The sequence below is a fragment of the Cupressus sempervirens genome, chromosome 11, assembly GCF_028749045.1.
Source record: "Cupressus sempervirens isolate cs-2001-9-10 chromosome 11, ASM2874904v1, whole genome shotgun sequence".
Classification (NCBI taxonomy): domain Eukaryota; kingdom Viridiplantae; phylum Streptophyta; class Pinopsida; order Cupressales; family Cupressaceae; genus Cupressus; species Cupressus sempervirens.
The window spans coordinates 370,223,487-370,247,862 of record NC_143128.1 but is presented as its reverse complement, the minus strand read 5'-3'; positions in this window follow the sequence as shown (position 1 = coordinate 370,247,862).

The window sequence follows — 24,376 nt, the reverse complement described above, 5'->3', positions numbered from 1 at the left end:
TGTCACTAAAAACCACAAGGGCTAGGTCAATCAACTCTTCCATTTGGATTTTTCCCTCTTCATTCTCTCTAACCAAAGTTTTGGTCACTTCTCTATTAATCCCCTTTTTAGCAGAAATAGAGTCAAAATTTCTCCACACCACATTCCTATTGTTGCTCGTAATCGAGAATTTGTATTTATTGGTTCCAAATTCCTCATAGCCTTGATCTTGCTCCTCCCCTTCACTCTGATTAATGTCCCCTTCTACCCCCTCCTTCCCCATCCCCTATTTTTCCTCAAAATTTGAGACTTTCCCTCTTTTTTGGCCCTTAGAGGTCATGGTTTCCTCTTCTTTATTGGTCAACATTTTGATGGTGATGTTTCTCTTGCCCCTCTTCCTCTTGTTACCCTCCCCTTCTCTAAGATAAGTCTCCTCCTCACCTTTAGTATTGTCGTCCCCCATATCCATGTCTTGAGCCCTTTCATTATAGTCCCTATCCAAAGATGTGTTAAATCCTTGATTAGGTTTAGTTAGTGATTTATTCTCCTTCCTTTATGTTTTAATGATTATTTTACTAGGGCTATGCTATGGGGACTCATCCTCCTCTAAGTTCATGTGCATCTCAAGGCTGCCCTTAGTATTAGAAGGTAAATAGTCCTCTCTCGACTCTTCGGAGTCCCCTCTACCCCTCTTTCTCTCCTTCCTAATCTTAATTTGTTTCCCCATAGACCTAGCCTTAAAAAAATTCATACATTGACAACAAAATCCCCTCATGGAAGGTTGGTTTTCTAGAATGCTTGTCCTTGTAATCATTAATGTTCTCATTCATAGAAGAGTAGAGATAGAAGGGAATAGATATCTTCGCCCCATACCTGAAATGGTTGAGAAGCACAAAATGGTGGGTGCAAAGACAGTTGAATCTAGTGTCGAGGGAGATGTACTTGATAATAACCCACAAAAAAATCTTTGTAGTGGCTTGATGGAGCTTGGTAGATAGTAAGTACCCTTCTTCACCAATGCCATCTTTTCCTCTAAATCCTTGGTGGATTTGACCACCGCTTGCCCCAAATTCTTTTTGTCTCTATAGAATTTCTTCCCCATAATGGGAATGATGGTCACAATGGATATAAAATCCTCTATCACTATGAAATCCATCCCATTAATTTTAACAATTCCCTCATTCCAACTCTTTACCATACTCTTGGTAACAAAGGGTTTCCAACGATGGAGCTGTTCTATGAAATTTGTGATTTCTCCTTTTTTCAGAATGCTCCACACCTTGGAGCAGCTGCACCACTTCTAAGCTTTTTCCTTTGGTTCCCTCCTATATCTTTCCCCTACCATGATGTTTTCCTCTGTGTAATAGCTATTTCTAGGATTGATGCCCTTCGAAGCCAGAATATCTTTGGCTCTCCTCATTTTCTTGAAACTTCCTTTCATGTTGTGAACTTTCTTCCCAAAATTGAAGCTTGAAGTAAGTTGATGGATATTGTTGGTGTGAGGAGTACAAGTGTTTTTGTACTTACACATCACATTTTTGCATATTCCCCATAACTCATAAACAATCATAATATATCTACCCATCATATTTTTGACCATTTCCCATAACTCATTAACAATCATAATGGACTTTTTATTATTCCTAATCTACCTTGTGTTGGCTCCTGATTTAATAGTGATTATTATTACCAATCGACAACAAAATTTACTATACCTAGAGGTACCTAATGCTCACATTTAGTATAATAAACTATATCTTTGGGCCAACTTCACAAAGCACAAATGCTTCCTTTACTTATGGCTCTACAAGACCAAGGTGGGAGTCAGGGTAAACTTTAAGAAACCCTCCTCCAGTGAAAGATATAAAATATTGGTGAATCTTTTATTATTTTGAAAAAATAAATTATTTTTATAGGCAAATCTCTCAATTTTTTTTATATTTTAAATATTATTTACATTGGCGATTATTTTGGAATTAAAATTTTTGAATAGAAAATATTGGAGAGTCTCAATCATAATAGGAAGTTCACTAATCATCATGGAATATTATAAATCAAAATTGAACATGTGTTAGCTCATGGAAAATATGAGGATTATTACATTATATTTTAAATCAATAGTGAAAACTAAATATTGGTTATATATCCCTAAAATAACTAATAATTATGATAGCTATTGGTGAAATAATTTTAATTTCTCCAATAATATATAATATTTAGGTGAATCAAATTTAATCATGTATCAAATATTGTGGCAAAAATTTGAGTTTAAATTTTTGAATAAAATAAATTATTGAGCGATTTTCTATATTTTAGAACTAAATTTAATAAAAATGTTGTGATTTAGGTTGCATTAAATCCTAAATTATTAGCCAAATTACTAGCAATTTTTTTTCTAAAATTAGCCAATTTATGAATATTAGCTACTAAAAAATACCTTGGTGGGAGCACCTTAGGGATTCCAATATTTACTTGACTCTTACCCTGAATCACTAAAAACTATAGATATGGTCCAATTTCTCTAATAAAATGTAGAACAAAGATGAGCTACAATAACTAACGATAACTCATGAATTCCCATAGATTAGATGATGACCACCCTTACACACTTGATATAATACTTGATTTATTTAAATTTGAATATAAATTGGATATATGTAGCAGAATTTACTTCACTTTGCTTTTGATTTATATGACTAGTTCCTTATGCATTGTTGCACAGAGTCCATTATCAGTAGGGGATCTAATTCATATAACTTGTAAATGAACTATATTAGCTATGATCACCAATTCCCATTCTTATGAAATATCCTTCTTATAAACTCATAGACCCTACAAATTCGTTGAAGCACTTCCTTAATTCTTTAAATTAAAAACAACAATAAAATCCACATACAACCTATCCGAATTGCATTCAACCAATTAAACCTTGTTTAATAGATCTCAAAATAAGAAAATTCATAAGATGGAGACAGACACTGGAAACACAAATGTAGTGTAAATGCCCTTTTGTATTATCCTTTTGAAAGACTGATACAATAACTGATAGAAACTTAGAATATAATACTAGTTGTGTCATTGACATTAAAAAATTAGAAAATTTCAAAGCTAAAACATAAATTTAGAAGTTTATACATAAGATTGGACCAATTGTGCTTTTGAACAAGGAAAAATAACAAAATGCACAGACCCTTTCTCTGACCATGGGATCTCACCTTTATAGTGAGATGCATAAAGCTTTAGGTACAGAGAAATGACATCTATCCAAAAGATATTTTATTGCTAACTCAAAAGTCAAAGAAAAGTGCAACAAGAAAACTTCACATCACAATATTCCTTTATGGGACCACTTTTCTATTCCACCTATTGTCATGCTTTCTTTGTCTAAAAAGAGCTGATGATTGGCCTTTTTTGTTATTTTGAATCCTCAAAATATGTGGCCATTAGGTGTGCTAGTGATGTATCTAGCTCTAATCTCTGTAAGTTCACTTCAATTTAGGGATCTCCACTTGCCTCATAATGTACTATTAAATGAAAGTTATATCTGGGCTCACTTCTGACACATCATCAGTTGGGACCACAATGCTTTCCACCAAAGTTGGTTGTTCTCCTTTGTCTTCTTCTACATGCACTGATGTGTCACATGTTTGGTTTTTATCAAGGTCCACATCATCAACAACTATCTCTACTTGTTTTGAATGGACAAAATCATCTATCCATTTGTTGAAAATTGTGTTGTTAGGCCAATCAAAGCTCAAGATTTCTCTTTTCTTTTTAACCACCGAATACCCTAATTCATTTATTTCAACAAATTCTTTTCTGAGGGAATTGTAAAATAGTTGCACTCTAACAAAATCTTCATTTATCCTTGCCCATAGCACATGTCCTTCTTTATTGATGACTTCAATTATTCTTTGGCACAATAAATCATTCAATTCTTTTCCCCACTCCTTTCTTTCTTTTATTATATCAATTTGTTTTAGTGCTTGGGGAAAAAGATCAAATTTCTCACCAAAATACCTAGCGAAGCAATTTGTTACTCTTCTTTGCAATGCCTACTATTTATTTTTAAAATCAAATAGATCATTAGTTAAATCAAAAGTTTTTTTTATCTGTTCATGGAATGAGTCAAATATTGAAGTGCATAAAAGGGTGACATCCTTATCCCTTTCCTCCCATTTTCTTATTATAGGTTTTAAGACCTCCTCATCATCTTTAGTTTCTCTCCAATTTTAAAAATGTTCACTAACTACTCATAGCATGTAAGCCAGTCAATCTTATCTAAAAGATATAAAATTTCCTTTCCGAGTTTTTCACTATATTGATATGTCAATTCATCTTGTAAGGCTTTTAGTTTACTCTTTTCTTCCTCCAACTCATTAGCAATTTAAAACTTTGGCCTTTATGGAGTATTGAGGATCTCAATGAAAGGATTAGGTCTAGGAGATTCCATTGAAAGGTGAGGATAAGTAATTTTTGGCCTAGTAGATTTTCTCACTACTTTAGTTTCAAGTTCAATTCTTTTTTGAACTTCTTTATTATATGCAACCAAAAGTTTCTCATATCTATTATGTAATTCTAGCCTTTCTCTCAAATCTCTCTTAGTAGTGGCTAAATTCAAGTTAGATACACCAACACCCCAATGTCCAACTTCTACATTAGTTGTATCCTCTACTCTCTTTACAATTATGTTTCCTATCAATCCAGTATCATCTAACTTTGAGGGACCAGTCCTAGATCCCTTCCTTATTGACCAAATGACTAATACAACCTGGTCCTCACTAAATTTGGCACCTTTTATTTCCTCCTTATTCTGATCCTCTATACTCAATCTACCTAAAATAGAATTAAAAACTAGAAAATCTACTATATTTGAATTGGATAACAATAAAATACCAGATGCTTTTACCATTTATCTCCCCTCTTTAGGGGGTCATACTTTGGAATTCTTGCATCATTTCTCATTTGATCTAATTCTGTACATCCACCTCCTCCATTTCTAGATGCTCTATTTTAAATTTATTGCATCTCTCATCAAACTTTTCCATGTTGATTCTCTACGCAAATTGATGAAATGCTCTTGTTTTAACAAAATCATCATCAGATAAAAATTCATCACTAGCCTACTCAATCATAGGATCCAATTTGTTTTCTCTATAATCTACCGCTATCAACTCAAAGCTTGGCATTGATGGTTCCTCTACATTACCCTCTTCTAATTTAGGCTATGTGATGAATATTTCCCCTTAGGATCCTAGCTACTCCATTTGCTCCTTAGTGATCTGTTCATCTCTAATTTGTAGTGGGGATTATTTGAGTGAATATTCTTCAACTTGAGGTGCCTGTTCCCTTATTATCTTCTACCTTTTAGTCAAGGGTTCATCAGGTCTTTCTTCTAGGACTACACTGGTCAATCCCACTATTTGTTTCCCCTTATCCATAATTAGCCCTTTTATTTTGAATCACATCATAGCCAGGCCTTTTTTGAACAATTAGCTACCATGTTCCTATTGTGGGAGTGAATGCTAATCTTCTCATGACCTCTTTAGCTCTGTCTAGAAAAGAATTGATAAAAAATTGCTTCTTCTCATTCATTTCCTCCATGATTTTAGGGAAAGTAAGCATGAGTTTATTTATTCTGTTTGCCCCAATTTTTTCATTACCTAGAGGCTCGTAATCTTTATTAAAATAATGAATGAATTCTAGAACTCTAGAGAAAACTCTCCATTTTTCATTCTTAATCTCATGCTCTTGTAAAGAAAACTCATTTCTTATTATATCTTTAGGGAAATAAGGTTCATGTTTTTGGGAACCACTTTTAGCCCTTAATCTAAAAAGATTATTAAAAAATCCCTTAGAATCACAAAAATGGGGATGAGACATAGTCATTTTGTACAGATCCAAGAATTTATACAAAAACAACCATCCACCTTTTGTGATTATGAAATGGTGGGCTATAGTACATGTAGGGAAAATTGAGCCTCTACCTCTTCTTACCAAATATGCTTCCTCTAATCCTCATAGCTGCCATAATATCTTAGCTATCCCTACTTTCAAAGGTACCTAGTAGGGAAATACATGGGGAGCCCCTTTAAAACCATAAACCCTAAAAACTATTGAAACAGGGTATGGTATGATATCAACCCAATTATGTGACACTTTTAAATTAGAGGGATTATCCATTGGTCTGACAAAATTCAATAATGCCCTAGGGATTTTGGGATTGTCCCTTAATAAGAGGCTTCTAAATTTGGAGGCAAAATATTGGTCAAACCTAACAAAACTAGCATTTTTGGCATCCCCAGTCATATCAGCACTCCACAACTGAACTGGAATAGCTTCCCCTTCATTTTCTCTATTTAAAGTCATCTCCTTCCCAAAATGTGTTGCACCCTTAAACAAGAACATATGCATCAATAATGAGTAATTAGCAAAAGTCTTTTCCACTTTGCTCTTGGCAATTCCAACCAACCCTATATAGATTTCTTCTACTATATAAGATGCAAAATCAAAAAAATATCCACACCAAAAGAAGAAATATGAGCCATTATATACATGAAGCTGATTTGCATAAAACTTTTCTCATCCTCACCAAAGACATTACAAAAGTCATATATATTTCTAAGGCTCTAGAGGTGAATAATTCCTTCTTAAAAGGCTCTCTTATAGAGGTTGTGACCAATGGTAGATTTCCAATTGAAGCCAAATGTACTCTTAGTGCACCTTTTATGATCATTTCCTTCTTTGACAGTTATTCCTTTTCTAGTCCTGCCAGGTCAATGGGTATATGGTAATCTAACAAGGGCTCTAAACCAAAGACCTTTCAAATTTCTTCAGCACTGATGCTCACCAGGCACTCACAATCTAATCTTCTTACTACTTTGATAGCAAAGTCATAGTTTTGGGCAACGACCATGAGTAGTTCAACATCCATAAATACAACAAGGACAACTAATTTTCCCAAGTCAAAATTCCAAATGTTCCCATGGGGAGCAAACAAATTTCTCTTTGAGAACCATTTTTTTAAGAGAAAAATCCATGATTTGGTAGTATTAGCATCCCTAATCCAATTTCCTCTATCATATAAATTGTTGGGCAGTTGTTTTGCACGAGGTCAACAATAGGAATCCATTGTGCAATTCCTCTCTTGAAAAGCTAATCCTTTTGGGATCAACTCCAAGGTTCAGTATTTGTCTTGCGATGTACCGACATTCGCTTAGTTGAAGATAAATGTGATTGTTCATGAGGAGGCCTTTGCTGGTTCTATTATGATCTCAAAATGAAGTAAATCTATTCATTGTCTCAAAATAATGCACAAAAGAACAATATTTTTGTATTTTTTGGTTTTTTAATGAATGCAATTCTAACAATGCAACTAAAATGATTTCTTATTCTAACAAGGGGTTAGCAAAGAAAATAAAAAAACTGAAAGAAAATAACATGAAATTGAAATCCTGAATGGACATAAGCTATAGAAAACAGCTTGCTACAAGTTAAACTTTTGAATAAATCAGTAGGAAACCAATGAAAACAAGAGCAGTGCTTCCTAGAATCCACTGATGCAATTGTCGGTGGGAAACTTTAACAATCATATGATATTTCACCTTTCATCAAATTGCAAGGCCACGAAAAGTGCACTTATGCGAGACAAAAAGCTATGCAGGCACAATTTGATGATGTTTTCTCAAGCTTGTTACATCACCAGAATTCATAAATCTATAGCAAACACTAGAAGTAAAGAATCAGACAACCAAAAAAAAAAAAAAAGCCTTTAGCTTCATCACAATCTCATGAATAAAATTCAAAAAAATATGACACATTTAGGCAAGAATGACTACACTCCAAATGCGAGCACCAAAAGAATAATTTTACTACATAATAATGGTGGCCCTGATTATATTTTACAGAGGGGTATTTATAAGAAATTGTCTCCTCAATTTGTGTTGAGAGTGAGAGATATCTTCATGCAATAAAATGCTTTTGAAACATTAAAACAAACTATATATATACAAACCAACAATTGATCTGGTTCTTAGAGTGACTCCATCCATATTTAATTCATTAATTGGATGCATGAGCCCTTTACATGTCAAAAATGGAGAAAGCATGATAGAGAAAGTAGGAGGAAGCCTTCAATCAAAGTAGGAGTGTTTGGAGGTGCCAAAAGTAGAAGTTGGTCCTTTACTAGGCATGTGTCAAAGTTAAACTACCGTCAAAATGGATTCCTAATGCATGGAAATCACTATTTTTGGAACTGGTAGTTAATTATTGGTGCACCTCCAAATTTTAGAGCTATGGACTTGTATACCTATGCACCTATGCAGCTACACACCTATGGAGCTGCGTACCTAGAAAGCTTCACACCTGCGCACCTCGGAAGCTCAATTCACCAAAAAATCAAAGTTCTCAATTTTGAAAATGATTTCTGGGTTTTGCTCAAATGTAGCTTTAGATAACTTTTTGTGTACATTCTTTGCCCCTTTTTGATAATTTATAGCCAATCAATTTCATAAACTTAAACTCCTTCTGCTTCTTCAATCTAAAATCCCAAGGCACTTGCATTGAATCTTGTCATTAATAGTTGCATAAGTTGAGGAACCTATTCTACTTCATGTGTCTAACCTTTGTATCTTCAACCTTTGTCTTCTATCCAATTGTCCCATCCTTCCTAGTGAGAAACCAAGTGATCCAAACTATCCAAAATGATCAAATGTTTGAAACTTTTTCATATTTTTTCACAAGTTTTTCTAGGTGTTTTTAAATGGCTTTTTTGGAGGTCTTCTGCTCAAAATTTCAAGTCAAAACCTTCATCAATCCCTACAAATGGGCAGTTAAAGGCTCACTATTTTAGGGACTAAAATTAGATCTTCAGTTTTCTTTCCAATGGTGTAAACATGTCTGAATTTTGAGCTCCGAGTCAAAAGTTGTGACCTCAACAAGTTAAGGATACCTTTTTTACCTACACAAAGAAACAAATATTAGTTCATAGAGTTGAAAAATACTTAATTAAGACACACCCTAATGACATTGGAAACTAAAACCTTAATTTTAACCTAAGAAAGCACCCAAAAAACAATTTAAAAAAAAATAGTGCACTTAGCACACCTAATAGGTGCACCTGATGTGCTATTTCTTTTAGCAAAAGTTCATGTGTTTGGGAGGTGCGCAATGCAGGGATTGATGGTGCATGACACAGAGTGGGCAGATGCAAAATTAAGGTGCATGTGTGGGATGAAGTGGATGAGTGTGTAGAGGAGTGGGGTTTTTGGAAGTGCATGCAGCATGAAAGCACACGTGGGATGCACAGTGTGTGTAGGTGGGTGTGTAGCGTAGTATGCGACGCTTGTGGCATGCACGTGGTGCATTGTGGCACATGCGATGCAATGTGGCACACACAGTGCATTATGGCATGCATGAAACATTATGGTGCGTGCGCATGGTGATGGAGGTGCGTATGAACCCTTTTTTTTGTGAATTTTATATTTTTTTATAACTTTTTCAAATTTTCAAATTTTTTGGTTTATTTTTTATTTTTAAATTTTTTACTCTTTTGACTCTTTGAATTTTCCAGATCCTAAATTGTGAGTTCGAGTATCTAAAAAAGAAAGTAGGGGGTCCCCTTTCCTAGTAGGGAATGGGGCATGCATTGTGGAACCACAACATAAAATATCAAAAATCTTGAGCCTAGGGTTTACTAAAATTAAATTCTTTATCTAGGTAGACTCATTTATAGACTTAGGTAATAACTCAAGGAGGTCATCATGTATGTTCCTATTAGCATAATCTACTTGTCCTGAGAATAATTTCTTTGGAGGCATAATGGATAAAAATTGTAGAATACTAGAAATCTTGATATATATAGTGGACTCAAGAAACTTACTTGGTTCTTCGCTACTTTGTTACTACAATTCTGTAACACACTATGATTACTGAAAATTATTTTGTACTCTAATGACATAAGCACAATTTCTTAATGGCTCTGATCCCTCTAGAAATATGAACTTTTTTTTGCATGGAGCATAAATGGAAAAAACTCTACAATATACTCTATTCCTAGTTTGCACGGGGAGTCTTCAATCTTCATAAATGAATCATAGGGAAAAATAGGGTGGTATCACCTTTTGTTTTTAAAACACACCGTTGATAGCAAAAAATTCAACAATCAAGGAATAAGATTGTGGATGATTTATTTTCTTTCTTGCCAAGTTGGTAGTCAACCCATTAAAATTTCTCCATGTAAGCCTTTCCCTTTGCCACTAGCAATTTGATCGGGACCCACTGGTGATTGTGGACACATGTCGCATTCTCATTGTGTCATTATGCCTAAATATCGATCAAATTCTCATAGTGAATAAGCACCAACCCTTGATGCACTTTTGATCACACAATGAGGATTCTTTAATAACTTTACTCAAATTACGGTGGGTCTATATGCTTTCCCTTTGGTCACCATGTTGCATGGGATAAACATCGAGTAGGTGTCCATAGTGACTTGGTGCCTGCCATTGATATATCTTCAATCTAAAGGCTCTGATTAATCATGTGCCTTTCTTTTGAGTGTGAATCCACGTAGAAAATGACATGACATCACATTGACATGATAGTAAGGCCTTCATATTAATAAATCTTTTGGCATTGCATTTTTAGGTTCCACCATGTTTTAACTTAATAGGAAGGTACTATGTCATTACTAACAAGAACAATGAATTTCCTAGTTGCCACATAGTGACTACCATATTACTTGAAAGAGTCTAACACAAAGAAGACACACATTCTCATTAATTTTTATTACATTCATTTTTTTTTGACATTCCATAAGGGTTATGTGGTTCATTAATGATGAAGCATTCTTATGGCACCTAAAACATGTTAATCATATCACTTTTTATTTTTACAAGAAGGCATTATGTCGTTACTGGTGAGAATGATGAATTTCCTAGTCATGACATATCAACCACTATGATCTTGTAGAAAACTACCACTGTGAAGAAAAAAATGACCAATTATTACTTTATACTCTTCTTTATTGTGCCTAACACACCTAACAACCCACCATGCTAGCAAAGCTTATTTATGACTACAAGATCTTGACACTGTATTTGTTTTTGGTTCCACTGTGATTCACTTTTGTGGGAAGGTGCTATGTTGTTACCAATGAGACCTTGCCATTTTTTGGTCATGACATAGCGACCACCATCAATTTTGGAAGATCCAAAAGTTTAGATGAAACATGAGGAAATTATATTAAACATTAGCTGGGTCCTAGGTGTAACACTAAACTTGGTCACTATATCGCATAAGATAAAGTGACCAAAATCTTTCAATGTGATATAACGAGCACCGTAGATCTTAAAAGGATGTGATGGTGTGGGATTTCTTTAGAATTATGGAGTCTAAAGAAAACCCTAAAGGGGTCCCACCAATTATGATCCTCTCTTTTTTAAAATGATTTTCTCCCATTCAACTAAGAGGTGATGATTTTATGACCTAAAAGGCTTATTTTAGGGAATAAGTTTTATTTAGAAAAGGATATTTCTTAGGGTTCAAAAAATACTTGGTAAGACTAAACCCTAGCTTGCAAAATCCTATATACCTATCTGGTTTTCATACATTTTTTAGGAAAATCTTTGCATTGTGGAAAATTAGACCATCACCTGGGATCCTTTCCCTTTCGATCAACTCATTAATATCTGACGGGAAATTATACCCATCCATCCACTTAGCCACTTCATTGTACTTGACTACCCAGTTAGCCAACCTATCCACCACTTGATTGGCTTCCTGATACTCATGAGCCACATAGGTTTTTTTCAAAGGTCTTGAGGTGTTGGATGTAGTCTTCAATGATATTCATTATCATCCATGTTGGCTTGTTCTTCTCATTAAGGCAATCTATAATATTTTTTGAATCTCCTTCCAGCCAGAGATTTTTAACTCCCATTTCTCTATCCAATTTGATTGTTTGATGAGCCACAATCACCTTCACATAATGATTAGTTTGTATTCCTAGAGGGGCAAAAACTACAACAATCCCTTTACCAAATGCATTTTTGATGATGCCTCCAACCCTTGCATTTCCCAAGTTGCCTTTAGCTACCCCATCAAAATTAGCTTTATGCCACCCCTTGGGCGGAAGAGTCCATCTACAATCTTCCCTCTTGTTTTTGTCCTTGCTTTTTGTGTAGAGAGGGGGGATAGGAACTTTGATTTTGGTGTAGTTTTCAATCAAAGCATAAAGGCATTTTTGGAAGATGATGTCTACCTTTGTTTCCTTCTCCCAAAAAATTGTATTTTTCTACTCTTTCCAAACCCCCAACACACATGGGGTAAGGTACAATTCCAAAAAACCATAGTATCACCCCCTAAAAACCATAGTGCCATTATTCAAAGAGCCCCAAAATGTTGGAAGTAAAGCACCAAGTCATATTTAAAAAGATAGGAAAAGAGACCAATATTTCTGATGAAATGACAATTGATAAAGATGTGCTCAACACTCTCACTATGATTTTTGCATAGAATGCATCTATTGGGCATCATATTTCCGCTCTTGGTAAGGTTATCCACTGTAAGGATCTAATTTTGGAGCATAATCTAGAAAAAAATGTTAATTTTTGGGATGAGACCCAGATACCAGGCTTTGGCCCAAATAGGGGCAAGGCCATTGTATTGCATAGTATCATAGCTAAAGGCCATAGTGTCTTTCCATTCATATTCTCTCCCCAGATCAAGGAATCTTTGTTATGGGATAGGGGAATATTCCTAACCATTTCCATCAATAGCTTGAGCTCCAAGGAAATCTTAGCTAGGTCAATCCACTCGTTATGGATTTTTTAGTCACTCAACTTGCTCCCATATCTTTTCGTACAATCAATAGCCCATTTGTTAAATGGATCTATGTCCATTAGAGGGCCTAGATCTAAGCCAATCATTTGCTAGAAATTGATATATTCTCCATTACCGAGTTTCCATTTAGCTTTCTCAAAAGGTAAGCTCTTCATTCTCAAAAAGCCATTCCAGATGTTACAGCCCCTTGGGTTAGGATCCCTCCTAATAAACTATTTGAAATTGATTTTAGCATCATACTTATACTTCAAAATATCTCTCCATTCCCCATTGGTTTTGAAAAAGTCTCCAAATCTATTTCTCTTGAAGGGCAGGCTTGAACTATTTCAACTTTCTAATTCCCAGTCTCCCTTGGTTCTTTGATCTACAGATGTTCTCCCAAGCCACCAAAGGGTATTTCTTGTTGTCATCAGTGCTAGACCACATGAAATTCCTCTGAATTACTGCTAGATTATCAGCCACCTTAGAAGGGATAGAGAAGAGGCTTCAAGCATAAGTGGGCAAATTTTGCAAAGTAGATCAGGGTATAATATAGTGGAAAATTTTCATATTTTGGTGAATTTGACATTTTTCCAATGTTATTTTTGGTGATTTCTTAGCCCTTCCATGGTTTCTTGATCACCAAGATTTTTTGGGTTTACTTGGTTGCCTAGCATTGTAATCACCAAGGCAAATGTTACATTTGAGTTTTTCCCTAGCGGTATTCACCTTTCATGTAGCCAACTAGGTAATGCTCATTGTGGAAGTTTGCCAGGTTTCAAGTTTCCATTTTATGCAGTATGGGAGAATTCACCATCACAGTTTCATTTTACCATGGAGGAGTCAACTTGTTTTACGTTATGGGAAGTGGAGGAACTGGCTCGTTTCACCAAGACACTTTCATTTTTCCATGGAGGAGCCAGCTTGTTTGGCATGGTAAATTGGTAATTGTATTGATTTGTAATATGTATAAATCCAAATTCTCCCAAGCAATGAGACATTCACTAAATACCGCTGGCACTCCATCAAATATTTGGCAGCGCAAGACACATCATGAGCACGACTCAGATTCTAGAGATAGCTTCCACAAGTGGTGGTACACTGGTATGTGTAGATGTGCTATAAAATACTCTCCTTGAGCTTACGTAGTTTAATTAATCATAAGCTTATCTATAGTTTCCTTTCTTATCTCATTTTTATTAGAATTTTTTCAAAAAGTGGACACAATGCTGAAAGCTGTTGGCGACATTAATGGTTTTTAAATCTTGCATGCATGGATATTGACCACCTAAGGTCAATATTCTATTTCCTTTGCCGTGGAATGTCAATTCACCAACTGTCAAAAATCAGATTTGAAATTTAAATTTTTTTTCTTTGAGTTTCAATTCCTAGTCTAAAAGTAATACTACTTATTCTCAAGGAAGTATAGTTTAAACAGATTGTCAGTGGATTGAGATGTTAGGGGAGGGTGAGTTTGTAACTAATATTGCTCAATCTCAGGGAAGTGACAAGGGTAAGAACCCCAAGGGTAGTAAAGGGATTAATCTTACATAAAAATGCCAAAAACTTAGAGATACTACCATAAAGGCTTTCTTTGGAATTGACAATGTTTCTGGTCCACCAACTTGTGCAAGTACAAGTGTAGAAGGAAATCACAATACCTCACCACCACTAGAAGACCAAGTTGTTTTTCAATTAAATCAAAATGCATCAAATAAGGATAACAATGTTCGAACAAAAGAAGATGTTGTAATAGAATATAATATTGATGTTGGTAGGAAGAAAAGAAAAAGGAATGTAAAAATGGGGCAGGAGTGGGAAATGAAAAGAACTTTCTAGGTTGATTGGGTAGCAAAGTACTAGTTTATTGAACCAATCACAAACAATGATGAACCACCAATAGAATGCAAGTGTATTATTTGTACCTGGAAAACTAAAAGAGAGAAAAAGTTGCGGTTAAAGCTTGACACTATAGAAAAACATATTGGTAAGGTTTATGAAAAACAAGTCATAGATGGAAAGGAAGTAGTGGTAGTGAGATGGAAATCAAAGGAAGAATGTCTTCATGTTAAGTATGCCATAGAATATGAAGAGCATTTCAAGAAAATAGCAATAATTGGTAGTGGTAGTAGTGGCAATCCAATCAAGGATGGGCTTCAACATGTAGCCAATGATGCTAACTTGGCAAAGACCGTTTAGATGAGTGTTATTTTTCATATTCTATCTGGAGGGTGTCCTATGAGAGACTTTTCAAAATATAGTAATTTATTATCTTTTTTGAGAGTTCCTCACTATCCTATGTCACATTGGTCAATATACGCTAGATGGGAAATGGAAAGCTATCTTGTTGAGGTGGAAAATCAAAATGTATAGGAGAGATTAAAAGAATCCAAGTTCATTTCATTATCCTTAGATGAAGTCACTATGGTAGATAACACTACTTGGGTCTTTATGCATGTATATACTATAAAAGATCATGTCCATCAAGCTAATCTAATTTGTGTTCGTAAAATGAGGGCCAATTCAATTGCAAAAAAATTATATTTAGAAGTTAAGAAAGCTTTGAATGAAATTGCTGGTATGGATGACTTGAATTTTGCAAAGAAGTTAGTGTGTGTTGGAGCTGTAATAATGCAAGGGCAAAGGATTAGTCTTTGTGCAAGATTACAAACTAGTATTGCACCTTACATGCTTGGCATACACTGCATGGCCCACCAAATGAATTTAGCATATAAGATTGTAAGTACTTTTCCTACAGTGTCAAAAGTTGAAGATCTAATCTGTGAGCTCCACTCGTACTTTTGTAGAAGTCCTAAACACTTTGTAGAATTTAATATTTTTTCTTAGGGAGTAATAGAAGGAAATAAGGTTCTCAAGGATGTTGAGACCAGATGGATATCTTTGCATGGACCAGCAGAATGAGTTCTAGTAGAATATCAATCCTTGATTGGAGTTCTATATGAGCAATGCCTTACAGTGGACAAAGCTCCTGATTTGTTAAATAAGTTAAGTGATATAGAGGACCTATTAACTTTAGCTAGTCTTCTCCCCATGTTGGATTTAATGAAAAAAATTGTTAAGAAAGCCCAAGATAGAACTATGTATATTCATGAGTATTCTGATTTACATAAAATGACATGCATGGCTCTGGATTCTTTGTATTCAGATCTCTTAGGTCATAGCCCAATTTTTTCAAGGTGGGAGATAATTATAGATTTGAATCATGTTGATATTTTTTTACAATTCAATGGGAAAAATGAGCTATGTGTGTTTGTGAAAGGATTTGAAATACCAATGTACCAATATAAAACAACCAAGAGAGGCATAGTACTACCAGTTAGAAAGGATGATTTTGACAAGATTGTTAAATCTATTAGTGAAAATGTGAATTCTATTTCCTACCAAATTTCAAGTGAGATTTGTGAAAGATTCCCTTGAGAAGAAATTCTTGAAGCCATGAGTTGTGTGTTTCCTCAATTTTGGAAACACTTCGGACATAATCCAACTGATGCAAAGTTGTTTCATAATAAACTTGATGAATTGATAACACAGTTTTCAAAGCATACAGATTGCAATAGACAACTAATACAAGGAATCTTAGATTCAAATAATCTTAAAAAATAATGTAAACTTTTTGCATTATGTATGAAATAGCAGATGGAAAACTTTGAGAATTCATTCGATCCTGGTGCAATAACAAGGCTTTGGAAAAGGATAAGTCAGAGTGAAGTATTACGTAATTCAATATTAGAATATTTCAAACTTGCTAATTTATGTCAAACAATGATATTAGGGTCGGTGGAAGATGAGAGAGTTTTTAGTGCATTGGGGTTTTTGAAATCAAATGTCAAAAACAAACTAGATAAAAATTTGGAAACTTGTTTGAGGTTGTTTGTAACTCAATACAATGTTAGAGATTTTCCTTATGATAAGTCATTGGCCATTTGGAATTCCACATGTGAAAGATGAGGCCTTTGCAACACTTTAAAAGGTGGTGGTTCTACTTCTACTGCTGACTCCAACATAAATGATGAATTTAGGTCTCAAAGTCAGAATGAAGATGAATATTTTACAAATTTTGAATACCCAATTCAGAATGAAGAGGAACCTATTAGTACTAGTTAGTTTTAGGATCTGGAGTCCATATGTGATATAGAAGCATCACATTTGAGATTGAGTTAATGAACATTGAAGTGAATCATGATTTAGCAATGCAGCAATCAGTTCTAAGGATTTTATAGGTATACTCTACTTCAGTTCTTTAATATTCAGTCATATTGCAATTATAATTTACAAAAATTGAGTTTAAGATTTTTGTTACTCTATTATTGACATAATGTTATTTTTGTACCTTTCTCTTAATTTGAGTTCAAGATTTTTGTTAGTTTTTACTTTATTCATATTGTTGAACTTGACACAGATCTAATTTGTTTCCTTACAACAAATATTATCAGCAATTCTTATCAGAATTCATCATTCAAAACATCCTTCCTACTATTGTAGCAACCTTATCAAATTCATCAAAGCCTTTACTTAATCCATTGAACTAATATCAGTGGTGAACAGATATACAACCTAAATGGATTGCATTCAATTGCATAAGCCTTTACTCATCCAATATCAAGATAACTAACTAAAAGAAGACAAAATTTAGATAGAACTGATATGGGGACAACTCATAATTTGTATTCATTTTCTTTGAAAATTGTATACACTTGCAATAAACTTAGGATGACCTTCAGAAGAAACACAAAGATCATTTTGTATTAATGTATTCTCAGGAATTAACAAAGAAAATACATCATAAACTTGCTCCAAACATTGGACCAAAAATAGACTAAGTATATCACCTAGAAAACATTAGAAATCAGACCTTTTCTCTAGCCCTAGATTCTCAATTATATAGTGTGAGATTCAACAAGCTTTAGGCTAAGAGAAATTGACAGGTGTCCTTTACAAGAGATATTTACATACACCTATCACAAAATGACAAAATGCGAGTAACAGAAAGACTTATACATCAAACATTCCTTTGTGGGTCCCTTTCTATTATTCCACCTGAACAAACAAAAGTTTTACCATCTAATTCTTTGATTACTCTAATCCCTTAGAGTAAGTGGCCATCAAGTTTGAAAGTGATGAGTCATCTCTGGTTACCTACAAACTTACTTTAATCCAAGGATTTTCCTTGTCTTCATCATTAACTGTGAGGATAACTTTTACTTTTGCACCTTTCTCCTCCTCCTCATCTTCTGCTTCATCATCCTATAGCAACTACTCTTCTAACATAAATTTATCTTTTCATTCATCATAGGCAGTATCATCAGGCCAATCAAAATTGAGGACATCTCTTTATACTATTATTAGAGAATTTCCAATTGCTTGTATATCAACCAATTCTTTTCTGATGGAGTTATAAAATATTTTAACTTTAACCAACTCCTCATTTGTCATAGCCCATAACAAGTGTCTAGTTTCATTTATAGCTTTATTTATCCTTTCACAAAAATCTCATCCAACTCCCTCTTCCATTCCTCTTTTTCCTTCACTTTATCAATAGTCTTTAATGCACAAGGGAATAAATCAAACTTTTCTAAAATATACTTGTAAAAAAAAATAATTAATCTTTTTTGAAAAGAATTTAGCTTATCATCAAATCCTTGCAATTTATTCAACAAGTCAAAGATTTTTTCTATTTGATGACACAGCAGCTGGATGACAGATATACACATAGCATTGATATCTTCATTTCTTTCTATCCACTTTTGCACAAGGGGTCTGAACATAGCTTCATCTCTTTTTAATTCATCCCTGATAATTGCAATCCTTGATAATAAATCAAAAAATGATGGCCATTCTATCCTATCCACTAAATACATAACAACCTGCCTCATTTTTTCTTGATACTGATCATTTAGTTCTACATTTAGTGCATATAATTTGTTCTTCTCCTCTTCAAAATCCTCTGCAGTGTAGAACTGAGGCCTTTTTGGGGTGTTTGGTATTTTAATAATTAGAGTTGATTTGAAAGGTTCAACAGGTGGCCTTAGGGGGTATGCAATTCTTGGCCTTGTGGGCTTCCCTTTTAGCTTATCCTCAAGCTCAATTCTCCTTTTTACCTCCTTATTATAGGCCTCAAGAATTGTTTCATATTTATTCTGCAATTCAAGCATAGGCTATTCCTCCTTCTTAGCAGTGGCCAAAAGAAATTGGGATGAATCCACATTCCAATGTGTTGCCTACACATGTGAGGTATCAACAACTCTTCTCACAATTATGCTTCCCATCAATCCAGACTCATCTAGTTGTGATGATGTGGCTCTAGATCCTCTTCTCAATGACCAACTAACCAATGTAGTTTGATCTTCAATAAATGCAATGCCTTGGAAGTCTTTTTAATTTTGGTTTTGCAAGATCAATTTATTTCAAACAGAACTAAAAAATAAGGCATCAACAATATCCCAATTTGGTAATAATAAAATGTTAGATGCCTTCACCATTTGCCTTCCCTTGTCAAGGCTTATATTCTGGAACTATTTTATTATTTCTTCTTTTGTTTGGTTTTGGATGGAAGCTTCATCCATTTCTGAATGCTCTATTTTCAACCTTTTACATTTTTCCTCAAAAATATTCATGTTTGCCCTCCATGCAAACTACTGAAAAGCCCTAGATTTCACAAAGCTATCATTAGCCAAAAATTGATGACTTGCCTATTCTAATACAGGGTCCAATTCCTGCCTCTATAGTCAGCTATTGTAAGGTCCAGACTTGGTAGAGGAGGTTTTGGAGGGTTACCTTCATCTAATTCTGCTTGAGTAATAAAAATACCTCCCTATGATCCCATCTGTACAATTTGCTCACCAATGAGCTATTCTTCTGCAATCCTTGAAGGGGATTGAGTGGGTGAATATTCCTCAGCTTGAGGCCTTCCCTCCTTTATTACCTTCTGTCTCTTGGGAATAGGCTCATCAGGTCTCTCCTCTTGGGCTGTACTGGTGGATCCCATTATTTGCTTGCCCTTATCACTAGGAGCTCTTTTATTCTGAATCCCAGTGTAACGTGGTCTCTTTTGTACAATATTTGACCAACTCCTACATTAGGAGTAAAAGCCAACCTTCTTATGACCTCATTGGCCTTATTTGGGAATGAATCAATAAAAAATTATTTCTTCTCATTCATAGCCTCCATTATTCCAGGGAAGGTATTCATGAGCTTATTTATTTTATCAGCCTCTATGTTAGCATTATCTAGAGGACTATATTTATGATCAAAACAATGAATGAACTCTAAGACCTGGGAATAGACTCTCCACTTTTCCTTTTTGGTTTCATGTTCTTGCAATGAGAACTCATTCCCTATAATGTCCTCTAGATAATATAAGTCATGTTTGATACTTCCCAATTTAATCCTATGTCTCAGAGTTCGATTATAAAACCCCTCAGTATCACAAAAACGGGGATGAGAAACAACCATTTTGTATTGATCCAAAATTTTATGCAAAAAGAGCCAACCCCCTTTAGTAATCACAAACTAATGGGCCACTATGCAGGTAGGGAAAATTGACCCTAGTTGCCTTTTCAAGAGAAACATCTCTTCTACTCCTCCTAGTTACCACAAAATTTCAGCAATCCCAACCTTTAAAGGTACTTGGCAAGGCAAGACATGAGGGCTCCCCTTAAAACCATAAATTTGAAAAATAGTAGATATAGAGTAAGGGATGATATCTCCCCAATTATGTGAAACTTTCAAATTATGGGGGTTATCCATAGGCCTGATGAGACTCATTAGTGCCTTGGGGATCCTGGGATTGTCATTCAATATGAGGCATCTCAACTTGGAGGCAAAATATCTATCAAATCTAACAAAAATAGCATTATCAGCATCCCAGGTCATATCTACACTCCACAACTAGACTGGCAGTGCTTCCCCATTATTTTCTCTATTCAAATCCATCTCTTTACCAGAATAGGTCACCCCTTTGAACAAGAACATGTGCATCAATAGAGAATAGTGTCCAAAGGTTTTCTCTACCTTCCCTTTTGCAATTCCAACTAAAGCAGTATTAATTTCTTCAGCCAAATAGGAAGCAAAATCAAAAATAACATCCACACCAAAGGAAGCAATTTGAACTATCATATACATAAGGCCAATGGGTATGGAATCTTGCTCATCTTCACCAAAAACATGACACAGGGTTTTGTATATCTCTGCAGCCTGGTAAGTGAAAAGAATCTTCTTAAAAGGTTCTCTAGAGGCTGTAGTAATTACTAGCAAAACTCCTATTGTGCTAATATGTGCCCTTAGTGCACCTCCTTTAATCACATCCTTCTTCACCTTGTATTCACTTTCTAGTTCTGGTAAATTAATTGCACATGGTAATCTGACAATGGCTTTAGGTGAAAAACCTCTCTAATTTCTTCAAGACTAATTAAGATCAGAGGCACACAATCAGTTCTTCTCACCACCCTAATAGCTTGGTAATAATTCTTGGTAATGGTTTCAAGAAAATCATAATCCATGAAAACACTTGGTACTACTAGCTTTCGCAAATCAAAATTCCAGACGTTAGCATGCAGGGTAAACAAATTTCTCTCTGAAAACCATTTTTAAAACAAGACAAGACTAGTTTGAGTACTTGTTGCATCCCTAACCTAGTTCCCTTTGTCATATAGGCCATAAAAATTTTTAAGCCTAGGGTTTAAGGAAATTAATTTTTAAACTTGGGCAGGTTTGGTGGTGGATTCTAGGAGTAATTCTAGCAAGTCATCATGAACATTCCTATCCATATAATTTACTTGCCTAGAAAATGCTTTCTTAGGAGGCATCTTGACTGTAATATTAAGAACTGGAATGATATAGAGGTTGTAATATGGGTACTTACTTGATTTTCCAAACTTTTTCTTCTTTGAACCTCTGCAATCACCTTCGAATAGATGAAAAAATTGCTTCACGTCTTTGCCATATTCAACACAATATGATCAACAGGTTCTTGTGCTCAAAAAATGTGAAATCTTTATTTGCGTGAGATTCAAAAAGGTAAAATTTTCTATATTATACTCTAATTTTCTCACATGCGAAGCTTTCATTCACCATAAATGCAAAGAATAGAAAAATAGAGTGGCACCATACTTCTTTTTTAAATTTGTGACGTTGATCCTTGAAAAATTTGACAATCCAAGAATGAAAAGTGGGCTGACTCATTTTTCTTCTCAACATGATAGTAGTCAACCCAATAAAATGTTTCCATCTGTACTTTTCCTTCAAATGTTGGCACTTCAATCTGGGCCCACTGATGGCTGGGGACATGTGTCATTAAATCACTACCTTGCTATGCATAACCTTCGAGCATCTTGCCATAACGAGATAGTGATAACCGTTGATTTTTCTTTGATCATGTGGCATCCATTTGATACAATTCTTAAGAGAATAATGGTGGGTCCCTTGTTCACTAGCTCGCTATACATAATCTCTGCACATCTTTTCATAGTGAGTTAGCAAGTATCCTTGATCTATGCTTGATTTGACGATCATAATCGTTCACATATTTTATGCATGGGGAGTGGGTCTAGGTTACCATTGACGCTAAGCTAGCTTAACATGTAATCACACATATATTATTTAAAAAACTTCTAGTGACATCACACTTCCTCTACTTTGTCATGTTTGTCATTTTTCAGGCAGGTCGTTACCTCGCTACTGGCAAAAGTCAAATATCTTTCGGTAGTGACATAGCGAGCTTTGGCAGATTCATTATGATCCATGATGATGCATAGCACTCACATAAACCATACACATCCACACTATCCAATACATTTTTTGATGCAAAAAGAAATGTACACAAAGAAAAGTACTATGCCTAGCTCCACATAATATTTTTAAATGTTTCTTTTAAATTAACGCTTGCAAATTTGTTGTTTTTTTAAATTTTTCTTTGATTACTCATGAATATGATTAATTTTTGTATATAGTTTATTAATTTTATATAAATTAAAATAAAATTTTATGATTGGTTTTAAGATTTAGTAAATAATTTAAATAATATTAATTGATGTTTGTATCATATTCAAATTTATACAAGTATTAAATATGTCATTTATGTTTAAAAATTAGTAGTAAAATTTTAATTATTTTTATGATAGAAGTTGTATTTGAAAATGGATCTTTATATATTTATATTTAGATCATTAAAAATTAATCAAATCAATTTTGTATACATGGTATTTACCATAATTTATGTAATTTTTAAAGTTTTTGATTAGATAAACAGGTTTTACAGGGAACCTGAAACCCAATAGTTAAAACATAAAAGGCTGATAATAAGCGTGAAAGCCCAACCAAAAAAAATTAGTTCATAAGCTGATAATAAGAAAAAAACCAACCCAACAAGTAGAGTTCTGAGAAAAGACCAGGAAAAAAGACAAGCACAGCCACGGCCTAAAGCCAAAACAAAAAGCCAAAAGACAATGAGAAACAAAATAACAAGCGAGAGTTATTCCTCGTTCTTTTGCTCCAGCTCTTGCATAACCTGAGTAGCCTCGAAGGCCAATTGATTCTCCTTCGCTTCCAGCTATTGCGCCCTTTGGTTCCCCTGGTCCTGATCAGGAATGGAGTTGTCCTTTGTAGAGTTATCCTCCATTCTGGCTTCATCCCTATCTTTTTCTTCCTCATCTTCCTGCATTTCTCTGTCTTTGATCCAGCCCATAAGAGAGATTATATTGTTGTTAATGGAGCTTAACAAAGAGAACATCTGATTTGCAAGGTTGTGATTGTAGTTCTCCAGGTTATGTATCCTTTTTTCTACTAGACTGAGCCTGTCAGTCAAATCCATCCTCCTCTTAGCATCCATCCCTTTCCTTGTTGCCTCAATATGTTTCACCTGATCTTTGACCTCCTCCAGCTCATGGAAAAGCCATTTGATTGATCTAAAATTATCAATCATACTATAACAAGCATTATTCAAGAGGTTCATCCCTGTCTCCTTGGGTCTGTCTAAAATAGCTATAATCACCGGGTCAATGAGTTCTTCCAGCCGCTATTCTTCTTGATTTTCCATGAGGATTTGGGGATTCATGGCCTCCCTAAAGATGCCCATCTTTGAAGTATTGACATTGAAGTTTATCCACACTTTCCTCCTTTCATTGGTCTGCAGTTCCCCTTTCGCATACCTAGCTTTCTCTGCTTTCTGCTCCTCAGGTTGGAGATGGATAGGAGAAAGGGGCAACATAGACACCTCCTCATATTGAGAGTGAACTTCCTCCAAACTCTCCCTCTTGCATTTATTCCTTCTGCTTTCCTCGTTAATTTCCTCCTATGTCTCCTTAACCACCTCCTCAGACTCTAGCTCCTCCTCATCATCATTGTCTCCCTTCTTAATATTCTCAGGAGGCTTCTGCCCGAGATCCCTAGGGCTTTTTCTACTAGGGGTTATAGGGGGGAGCAATTTTTTAGCTTGGTAAGTTGCAGTTTTCCCCGAAGAAGAGATCCCTCCTTTCTCAGAGCTGAGGCTCTGTATTTCATCAGAGTCAGAGGAGTAACTAGAACTACCAGACTCCACATCCTCTGCCTAAGGGGGGGT